This window comes from Schistocerca gregaria, chromosome X (genome assembly GCF_023897955.1).
Source record: "Schistocerca gregaria isolate iqSchGreg1 chromosome X, iqSchGreg1.2, whole genome shotgun sequence".
NCBI lineage: Eukaryota > Metazoa > Arthropoda > Insecta > Orthoptera > Acrididae > Schistocerca > Schistocerca gregaria.
The window spans coordinates 165,256,547-165,268,764 of NC_064931.1; the positions used below are offsets into that span (position 1 = coordinate 165,256,547).

General features: G+C 39.0%; 1 long non-coding RNA gene across 1 annotated transcript in view; it reads right to left on the reverse strand.

Moving 5' to 3' along the window:
* The window catches only part of LOC126299267 (uncharacterized), a 248,422-nt gene that overhangs the window by 75,784 nt on the left and 160,420 nt on the right, over window positions 1-12,218 (reverse strand). The window lies entirely within an intron of this gene.

Consider the following 12,218-nt stretch of genomic DNA (forward strand, 5'->3'; position numbering starts at 1 on the left):
TTCTCCTTGTTTCGCTGTCATTAAAGTCTTGTGCGATTCACCGCCAAACACTGTACTTGTATCGCTTTATTACATATTTACAAATATTGCAAAACAAAGTAAATTGACTAATTCAACGAAAGCTGGGTCCATGGAAATACAAGTGTAATAAATTACTTTGCAATGGTTCGATACTCGTTAACTATCGATAGTTGTGCGCGTCGAACTTGTAGCATATAAATAACGGCTCGTCGGCGCTTTAGTCTATTGACAAATGTAAAGTACAGCAGAATTGTAATCAGTAATACTTGTCGTAAATTTGTTTGTAGTGTGAACGTAGAAATTGAAATGTCGGTGTGGGAAACCACTTTAACTCCGCCTGCAGTTACTGTTGGAGTGAATTAAGTAGCTCTGCAGTTGCTGTTGCCGGTCCCAAGCCCGGAGAAAGGAGGAGGGTTGGTGAAGCGCAGAAGCCGTAAAAGAATCGACATAAAATAGTTGGAGAGATCCTTTTGAGCTTAGTACCATGGTCGTAATGACGACTACGATAATAATAATAATATTGATTAACCCACACAATTTCAACGAGCGTAACAAGCAGGAATGTTGGCTCTTCCCCAATCAAACCGAAATGCAAATACTTCTGGGCATAACCGTTCCTATTGAATAAAACTTTTCCTGGTTGTCCCTATTCTTACAACAGCAAAATATAACAGTTTACGAATGGATAACTTTCACACCCTCCGCGCTTGTGCCAATTCCTGCTGTTATCTGTCAGTGTAACAGCGCCAAAGGACTTGTTAGTACGTAACGACAGCGTGTTTAGTTTGGAAGTCGAGACAAATTTATTGTAGTGGTGGACACAAGGAATCGGATATTCTAACCACTGCTTCTCAGTATATTTATTCCTTTATGAAACTGGTTGAAAGTAATGTGTCTACAACGAATAGCTTAATATATAGTATCAATACTAGTGATAAGATCAATCTACATAAAAACGTAAAATCACGTGCCTTGGCCCAAAAAGGCACCCAATATTCAGGAACAAATAGATTCAGTTAACTGCCAGCAACCATTAAAAACTTTGTTTCAGATGAACTACTGCTTAAACAGAGTTTGAATGGCGTTTTGGTAGGAAACTCATCTACTCTGTAGACGAATATCCTAACAGGGATAGTTAGACCAGCTTATGTAAAAATTTCTGTTTTGGCAACACTTAGTCATAACAGTTAAGATTAGGTATGATGATAAATTTATCAAATATTTATAACTAGGTTTCATTCTGATAGTGTATGAATTCTGTAAATATTAGCAGTTCCAATTTATTGTAATATGTTCACATATTATGACAATCTCCTGACAAATGATTGGGGAAGTGAGTGTTGCATTCATATGTTCTATAATTTTTATGTTATACTTTCTGACATGTTCCACGCCCATGAGAGTCGTGTCACTTTTGGGTCTATGGAACAAAAACTTAATCTAATCTAGAAAGAAAATTTCATCTCATCAAAACAGTCAATAGAAATTGTGAATTAAATTTCATTATGGGGCTTTAAATTTCTAGTAATGGAATAACAATATCTTTGTGTAAACTTCACAGTCAAGTAGATTACCACATAGTGCAGTACAAGTATGTATTTAGAATATGATTTATAAGCCCTTTGTAATGTTTAATTGTGTCTCAGCTACATTTTCTGACATGATAGAGAAAGAATTCAAAGTATGACTAGTAGTAAATCTGGCAAAAATTACAGTGATCCTTTAGGCTGCCCTCATCTGATGAAAAGTTTAATTTATAATTGCAATTACTGTTGATCTGCTAATGTAATGACCAACCTTGCCTTCCATTTTCTGAAACATTCACTGATAACCCCAAAAGTAACATTGTTTTTAACTTTACTAGTAGAGAATTAAAATTGTAATAGAAATTTTCTGCATGTGTTTACCACTCAGATGCCTTTTACTGTGTGAATCACAGCATTCTCTTAAGTAAATTAGAATATTATGGTGTCAACAGTAGCGCTGCAAAATGGTTTGAGTCTTATTTAACTAACAGGAAACAAAGGGTGTCATTGTGAAATACTTGAGCATTAAGCAGTCTTCATCTGACTGGGAATTGATTACGTGTGGTGTTCCTGAAGGTTCCATCTTGGGTCTGTTGCTTTTTCTTGTTTGCATTAATGACTCCTTGCCCATTACATTCCCAGATGCTAAGTTTGTTTTATTGCAGATGGTACAGACATTGCAATAAGTAGGAAGTTAGGTACAGATTTAGAAATGGCAGCTAATCAAGTTTTCACTTACGTTAATAAACTATTGAAAACTAATTCACTGCAAAGACACACTGGAACCTGTAAGAGATTTCCTTGTAGCATGTGCATAGCACATGGACATGCAGATCAAAGAGGTTGACAGTGTTAAATTTCTGGGATTATAACTCGATAATAAATGCTGTTGGGATGGGATTTGCAGTCAGAATGATGTCATATGTAGTAAATAAAATAAGAACTTGGATTTTTTTTTATTTTCTTTCTGTAATGTCATATGGGATCATATTCTGGAGTAACTGACGAAGCCGAGCAAAAGTTTTTAGCAAGCAAAAGCATAACACAAGATTCATTTGTTGTGTATTTCAAGAAAATCATGTAGAAACCTGTTCGAGGAACTTTGTATCCTAACCATTGCTTCTCAGTATATTTATTCTTAATGAAATTTGTTGCAAGTAATATATCTCCATTTCCAACCAATTGCTCAATACATAGTATCAGTACTAGGAATAAGAACAATGTACAAAAAAAACTTAAAATCTCTTACCTTGGATCAGAAAGGAGTCTAATATCCAGGAACACACATTTTCAATAAATCACCAGCAACCATTAAAAACTTGGTTTCAGATAAAGCACAGTTTAAACAGAGTTTAAAAGACTTTCTGGTAGACAACTTCTTCTACTCTACAAATAAATATCTTAACAGTGACTGTTAGACCATCTTAAGGAAAAATATTAGTTTGCACCAATAGGTCACAACTGACAAGATTAGGTATTTTGTGAATGATAAATTTATTAAAAGTGCATAGCTGTGTTTCATCCTGACAGAGTATTAATTCTGTAAATATTAGGTGTTCTAGTTTACTGAAATGCATTTACCTATTTTGACAGTCTGCTAATAACTGATCAGGTTTTATGTTCAGCTACTTGGAGACCATTTGCAGCTATTCATGTTTGGAACAATGGTGGAATTTTTATAAATGACCGTGTACTTGGTTACCGGGCCACAACTGTTCGCCCTAGGTTTGAATAACTTTCTGAACAATTCAAGTGTATGATTTGGGCACAAAGATCACCCAACGTGAATCCTTTCATACATTTATGGGACATAATTGAGATGTGAGTTCATGCACAAACTTGTGTACCCGGAACATTTGCAATTACAGAGACAGCATTGGACAATATTTCTGCAGGGGTCTTCCAACAATGTATTGAGTCCATGCCACGTCATGTTGCTACACTACTCCGGGTAAAAGCACGTCCAACATATCAGGAGGCAACTCATCACTTTTGACACCTCAGTGTATTACACTGTTAGTCCGTGAATGTATTTTATTTGTAGGAGATAGTGTTCTTACATAATTTGTGAACCCAAAGAAGCAATTCTGCTCCCGTGGATAGGTTATCTGCTGCAATTGGCATAGATACGAACCGTCAGGCATACCACACATAACCTTCTACATTCCATCAGTGATGCCATCGAGGTCATTAAAAATGAGATACAGATTCTACATTGCCCACCTCCTGTGTTTCAACCACTAGATTTTGTGCCACACACCGATCCACTTTGGAACAGCATGGTTTCAACCACACTGGTCATGACATTGAACACAGTGATATAATCACATAACAATGCTTCACACATAATTACAACAGTATCGTAAGACATCAAATTCAGAGTGAACATGTTTCCAGTCATTTCACATTCACTGGTACCACATGTGAGATCAACAGAAATATCCACTCATCAGCTTTCGCAGGCCTCCCACACTGTATTTTCAAATTCAACCCCAGTGTTTGCAACCAGTCAACTGAAAACTTAGTTGCAGTAAATGGAGAGCATTTTCAAGTAACAGCTAATTAATGACTCTTTACAATAGTTCACTTTGGTGACCAGTAATCTTGATCAACATGTTACTTCATGTGTTGGACATTATATTATGACGCTCCCTGCACCAAGCCTACAATGCCCTCATGATGGTGCTTATTTCACATTGCGCAAAATCAGTGGGTCAAAGGCTCACACAAGTCCTGTACCATGAGAGGCATGATGAAATGATTCTGTCTGAATTCTGGAGACATCTGCATGGAATGATTATCAGTTTGGATGCTTTATTGTTACACATTTGGCAACAACAATTGCTACCAAAGTGAGGTTAATTTTAGTTGCTCAGGAAGGGCAACCAATATACTAGTTACCAATAAAGTACAAACCTTGCCCAAAACATGTGCCACAGTGGCCGCCACGATAACGTCCATTCACTCTGAAGGAAGCCAAACTATCACAGACCAGCCCAACATGCTGCTGCCTTCTCACCATGCCACATCTACATGAAAGTCACAGAGTGTTCTCGAGGACCTGTGAACTCCCCATGCCACTGTCAAGAGACTAACTAAGCAGTCGTAAGCATTGCACTATTGATCGTGACAGCTGAGCACAAACGAGTCCCCTGCAAATGCCTACAGTCGTTTCATAGCCATGAGGCCACTTAGTCAAATGTTTGCTGTTCCACAGACATTTTGGTCACCTGGCAATGAAGTGCAAGAAATTATATTTGCACCTCAACGCCGAGACATGATTTGGTTGCAACAGTGTGACACCCACTTACAGCACCTACTGTTTTAGAACAGTTAGCACCCTATGTTGAAAAGCCAGTATAGGACTGCGCAGCCTAATGCTTCTATCGGTATGCCTCCAAAGCTGCCGACTACCGAATGACTGCACAACACTACGTCAGAAAGGCTGTTCATTACCAACCACTATTCAGGGCTAGTTTTATTAATCAAATGGGATCAGAGATCAGCACACTGCCACACTAAGGCCAATTTAATGGCAGTTAACAAGTCCGTCATACGTGCATATGGGCACAAAACATTAGAGGCTGAAATAGTCGCTTTGAGAACTGCAAGTGGACTTACAAATTAACCAATGTTGCTCAACCAATTTCAGGTGCTGATTTCCTCACACAGGTTGCACTGACCACCAATTTACTAAATGAATGACTGATACACTCTGTCAACAGTCATACTATTCTTGCAGGAAAGGCTTATTCATCAAAGTACACAATGTCCAGTGTGTATAATTTTAGTGCTAACACCTCAAATGACCATCAACATTAATGGGAGTCCTACTGCTCCAACTTGAAATTACATCTCCATACCATGAAACAAAGTTATGTAAAAATCAGGCATGAAATAATCAAGTTACATGAGGACAATGTGGTGTTGAATGATACCCTATTGGAAACAGAAGGCAAACTTCAAGTGGCCCACAAAACATAAGAACAATATAGGACACCTCTGCATTGCATCTGTGCTTTGCACACAACTGCGTCCACGGAGTAACTGTGGCCCGTAAAATCACAGGGCATGGGCACACATACTATGGTTTACCATATCTCTACCAGACCTGGTCTGCAATATTGTCACAAGTCCATTGGATTGTGTGAAAATGTCTACTGCCGATTTCCAGTGGCTAAACAATGTCACCAGGAGAAGCAACACCACACATTCCTCCCCCTCTGTCTGCTACCAATGACATTCCTACCAACCATCATTCTACAGTTCTGGCTGTGTCACTGACTGCAGTTACATGTCCATGTCCCGCCACCCACACACAAGCTGGCTGTGATGTCAAATTTAAACTGTCTCTCATCTTTTAGGAGCGGGAGGGGGCAAATGCTGTGTGGGAGTTACATAATCAACTAATAAATGTGTGACAAGTGCAGTGCGTCTTTAATTACTCATATTGTATGTTGCTTCCTGTTCTTGTTTGTTCACTAATACACTGTTATTCCCTGTATGTATTTTATATGGAGTAGATGGTGCCCCTACATGGTCCCACATTGTACAGTAATTCATACTATAGGCCTATACTGAAATGTGCACAATAAAATTAATAAATGTGTACATTTGGTAGACTTTGCAACTGAACATGGACCTAGGGATTGTGACATGTATACACTCCCTGGTGGTGTTTTTGGTTAACAGCAGGAGTGAATTTAGGATGAATTCAGCAATTCACAATCACATAACTAGATGAAGTAATAATTCCGATGTCAGTTATGTATCCCTTTCTAGGGTTCATAATGAAGTTATATTTTTGTGTACAAAAGTCTATAAAAGGTAACCAGTGGGCTACAGGCAGAAAACTGAACATTTGCAAATATTGAAAAACAAAATAAAATAATACCTCATTAGCCACTCTTTCAACAATTTATCAGAATATTTGAAGTGAAGAATGTAAATTCTGTTAAAAATTAAGCACACTGTTCCATATAGATACATGACAGTGGCAAAACATTGAGTTCTTTAAAAGGAGTCAAGTGATGGAAGAGAAAGGCACTTATTTAATTATTTTCTCTTTTGTGTAATAAATATATTTTTGAGAGTATGTCCCAAAATGGAATGCAGTGTGGCATTACAAAGTGTACAACTGCAAAGCAGGCACATTTGACTGTTTCTGTGTTGATGACTTTACTCAGTCTGTTTAATGACTTCTCTTTAAATATTCCTACTGTCGAGTACTGTATGTCAACATATTGTGAGGAATTTTGTTGTTACATTTTTATGTTTGTATCAGCAGTCAGAGCTTCGAGTTGATGAGAACATTATGTTAGAATGACCAGAAGACATTACCAATAGACTATTCTGATTGTTTAGGGACAGATCATTGCAAAGTATGATAAACAGAATTGCTCAAAGTGTGAAAATTGAGATATTCCTTGTCTTACTGCTTACTGCTTTAACCAACATTTTCACTACTTGTTTGGTGATTACAACTTTTTGGACTCTGTTCAAAAGATATGATCTGAACCTGTAACTGCATTTTCCCCTAATTTGGTACTACCATAGTTTCTCAAATGTAATGTATGGTTGCCAAAGTTTGTGAGCTCAAGGAATAGCCTGTTGTGTGTTTTCTTTTACAAAATGCACTATAAAATTAATCAAAATGAATATAATGCTCCATTTATCATTACCCCTTCTAAAAAGACAAACTTTTGGAGAACCAATAAGCAATAACTTCCAAGGAAGCTCTTCAGGCCAATAGTTGTTGCACTTGCAGCTAACCTACTGGCACTAGTTTATGTGGCCAGCTGGTACTGAAACATGGAATTTCATCTAAATTACTCTAAAAAAAAAAGAATGATTTGTTAACAATTAATGTAGATTTTGAGAATTGTTAACAAGAGTCCTTTATTATGCATAAAACACAGATGATAACTTGAAATGAACTTCCAGTGTGCTATATTTTAAAACAAATATTGAATCAGAACACATACACCACAGTCTCTCCCTGTGAGTTTCCAATAGTTCTGTTACAAAAGCCAGCCCTTTTCCGTGGCTTAGTAAACAATAAATGCATTATTCACTGAAGTATTTAGTAATCTTCAAAGATGGATAAGTTATTTGGAGGAAGTAACTTCTTTTGTGATACACAATATCGCCTTTAGAAGGGTAGGTCAATGACAGTATCAGTACTGAAAGCACTGAATGTATATACCATCTGATGATGAGTTGCTAGGCAGCTCGAAACCGGTCATGGTTAAATAAAATACATCTACATAAAAGGTGACTGGTTGCAGTAATTTCTGAAAACCTTTTAGTATCAGTACTTGACTTAGTTACAAATATATGTCAGGGTTTTGGAGACAAAAGAGTCTAGAGCACTGGTACCTTGTGAGCTTAGTAAGGTATTCAATTGTACCTCATGTAAGGCCCTCCTCAGCAATGTAAAATCATATGGTGCTGGGGGAGCTGTTGGGCAAATTCCTACCTGAATATCAGTGCAAGGAGTAGACTACATTGAAAAGAAGTTGAAATGGAGTGCACCATAGAAACCTGTAATCGGCTCTCTGTCGTTCATGATTTTTGTTAGTGACATAAGCATCAATGGGCACACCTTGCAGTTTGCAGATAATAACATTTGTTCTCAAAAATGGAGAGTGTCACTCAGGCTTTTCAACAAGCAGAAGTCCTATTAAGCAAAGCCAAGGCCTAGTGTATTATGAACAAGATGAAAATTGTTGAATACACAGCAGCCATGGGCTTTTTCATTAATTCTATGTTAACATGGCAACAGCACACAAAATGGTATATTCCAAACTTTCCTGGGTCCTGTATCTGCTGGGAAAATTACAAGGTGTAATATCGGACAAGTAGCTTCCAACAGTGTACAATGTAATGTTCCAAAGCTGCATGAGACATGGGCTGCTGCTGTGGAGTCACTCTGCAGGCTGCAAGAATATACTTTGTTTAAGCTCATATGGAGGTAAATCATGCACGCTACAGAAAGAGAAATAAATTTCATAGCCACAGCACTGGCAATAGACAGTATAGAAAGCCCTGGATGTTGATTAACAAAAACACACAGGGCGTCCACATGGCGGTTCTCGAACTGTTGAATGCACTACCTAAGGGTATCCTGTCATTATCACTGGAGCAATTTAGGATTAAAATTTTGTCTGAACTGTACACTATGTTCCAGAACTGATTTCATAGTTGTATTGTCATTGTACATTAGATTATAATCGAGTTGATCTCTTCATTATATATTTTATAGCATCATAGTTTAAACCGCAGTCTTTCATTCAGTTTATTGTTGTAATACTACTGTAATCTTGATGCAGTCTGTCCAGCTATGGCTGGTTAACAACAGAGGGCCGGTAATAAATGGACAAGATGTCAGTCTGGTTTTTGAAGATAATAAGCAATGTTATCCTAACCACAGGATTATTCGTTAGGCTTTGTGTTATAATATTGCAAATTCCAGTAGGTGTGAGTGGGCAAGGAAAAAGTTATCTTGGGAGCAGCACAGAGCTTTTACAGTGACTGGGTACAGAAGGATTGATAAAAGAAGAAAGTTCGTCATCAATGTTTATAAAGTGATTGTTGAATATTTCACATAATTTTTTTGCTCAGAGGAAACACCATCTTCATTCTTAATACATGTTATTGATTGACTTCTTTCCTTTTCACCAACAGCCTCACTGATGACTTTCCATATAGTTTTTGATTTATTACTTGAATTGAGTATAAACTGCCAGTTGTACATTCTCTTGGCTTCACAACAAACTTGTTCACTTTGCAATAGTTATTGAATAACTTATGTAGTTTTACTGTGAACATAGAGCAGTCTTTTGTTTCTGCAAGAGGTTTGTGTTTCTGACACTAGCAATTTATTACTAGACATTTTCCATATAGTTTGCTTAGATCTAAGTTTGGTTGGAAATGCTACATCTTCATGGTTGTACAGAATACTCAAATTCTGGTACCTTACAGTCAACACCACTATCACAATGTACACCCTTCCAGTCAGCTTCATGGAACACATGTGTGAAGGTGAATAGGCTATATTATTTTCTTCAAACTTTCCTGGTGATCTGTCAACATCTTGAGAGTCAGGTACAGCCCAAGCCTTTGCAGCATCTGTGCTCAATGTCTATCCTCCTGCTTTTCTTTTTGCCCTCCTTTGGGAAATATGTCTGGCTAGTTTTGGGAATGCGTACTGAAGCTTTAGTATCCTGACATCAGAACAGTCCCTCAATTGTTTTTCCTCTCTTTCTTCATTCGCCATCTCCTGCCCTTCCTCTGCTTCAACATTTGAGATTCCTCTTTGTTTCTTCTTCCTTCCTGTTTGCTCTTGAGGGCTGGCCTACATGTTTGAAATGTTAATGATGACTGGGTAATTTGTTATTCCTAGCCCCGAGTCAACAGGTAGTGTTCACACGTAGACCCTGCTACAGGCCAGGTGCAAGGAGGGATGACTGCCTGAGCTGTTACCTTCCCCAATTGCCAATATGTCACTCTATCAGGAGTTTGGGAGGTGTGAACAATCACCTAAGGCAGGTGAGGCCCCCTTGGAAGGTCCCCAGTTGGAAGTAATGCACCATCGAAGGCACTGTCAATCATGGGGGATTTTCTCCCAATGAGCCAATCATCATTTCTTTCTACATCTACTAAATGTAAACAGAATGATGCTAAAGATTCAAAGAATCTCCCAGTGGGACCTCGGTACTTCATGGTATCACATACTGAACAATGTCAGTCCTTTGCTACTGTTAATGTGTTTATTATTCAAAAGGTTTTGCTGCAATTGCAGATCCTGTGAAATATTGCCACAATTTATGTAATGGAACTTTGCTTTTGGAGTATAATTGTGATTTTCAGGCCCAACAACAGCTTACAGCTTCACTCCTCCACAGCTACCCTGTTCATGTTGGGGCCCACTGAATACTGAATTCTTTGCATGGTGTTATTTACACTAGACTGCTTGGAGGTCTGACCAAGGGAGAAATCCAATCTTACCTCTCTGATCAGGACATCACTGCAGTCCATCAGGTAATAAAAAGGTTGATGCAACTTTAGTGCCTACACACTCTTTTTCTCACGTTTGATCAAGCAGTGCTTCCACCGAAGATCAAAGTAGATTATGAAGTGATCACGATGCAACTGTACATTCCAAACTGGATGTGTTGCCACCAGTGTCAACATTACAACCTAATTCACATGTCCTGTTGAAACAAAACTAAATTAGTTATTTGTAGTAGGGTTGCTCACAAGGGCAATTGCCACTTCCTCCTCCATGCTGTATCAATTGCAACAGCGATCATGCAACCTCCAGCGGAAGGTCCACAGCATTAGATCCAAATAGGAGGAATTATGGCTGCTCTTTGAATCATAGTATCCACTCTTTCTCTGCCTCCAAGAAACAAAACTGCATCCTTGAGATCGCTCTGACCTCTCATATTTCCTTCTGGTCTGCTTTGACTTTCCTGCAGAAGACACCATTCCATCTCATGGGGGAGTCATATTGCTCATCTGGGATGACATTCATAGCCAGGCCATCTTACTGAACACTTGGCTGCCTGCTGTTGCAGTTGACATTATCCTTCCTTGCTTAACCTTTACTCTTTGCAGTGCATACGCCCCTCCATCATTTGGTGTCGCCAGGGCAGGCTTCCTCCAGCTTACTGATCAACTGCCTCACCTCTGCTCATTGACTTTAATGCACACCATCCCATTTGGGGCTCTTCCAGAACCTGTCAGAGAGGTTCTGTCTTGGCTGACCTCAATCAACTCAACCTCTCTATCTTAATAATGGAGCACCCACATTCCTCTCAGACTCCACACACACCTATTCCCATTTGGACCTCTCATTCTCCAGTGGCCAATTTTCCTGTCATCCTGAAAGGTCCATCCTCTCTGATATGTACTAGAGTGACCATCTCCCATGTGCTATCTGTTTGCTGACTCCTGTTGCACCTATGTGTGAAGCTAATTGGAAGCTTTCGGAGGCTGACTGGAGCCTTCAGTCCTTCCTGGAGACCTTAAAAAAAATTTCCCCAGTTGCGATGACCAGGCATAGTACCTCATAAACATTATCCTTACCATCATAGAACATTCCATTCGCACTTCATCTCTACCATGCTGTGTACTGGTCCCCAGGAGAACTGAGGCATACTGTGATGTGAGTTACGTGCGAACACCTGCTCTCTGCATTTATAACCATCATCCTTTGATGGTGAACTGTATTTGTTGTAAACAGTTGCAAGTGCAGTGTCATTGCAGTCTTCACTATATCAAAACAGCTAGCTGGATTTCATTTACTAATTCTTTTAACAGTTACACTTCCTCTTCCGTCATGTGGGGGGCAACCTCCATCATCTGTTTGGGACTAAGGTCTAACACCTGATTTCTGGTATGACTGTAGCAGGTGATGTCATTGTGGACCTGGTAGCTATCTCCAACACCTTGGGCTGCTATTCTGTGGAGATTTTGAGCTCCACCCAATATCACCCCACCTTCCGCCCTTGGAAACGAGTGGAGGAGGCTCAGATGATACCCTCCTCCTCTCAGAAGAGTGAATGCTACAATTCTGTCTCTACCATGGGGGAAGTAGATCATGCTCTCACTTCCTCCTGATCTTCCACCACAGAGCCAGACAATGTTCACAATTAGACTGAAATA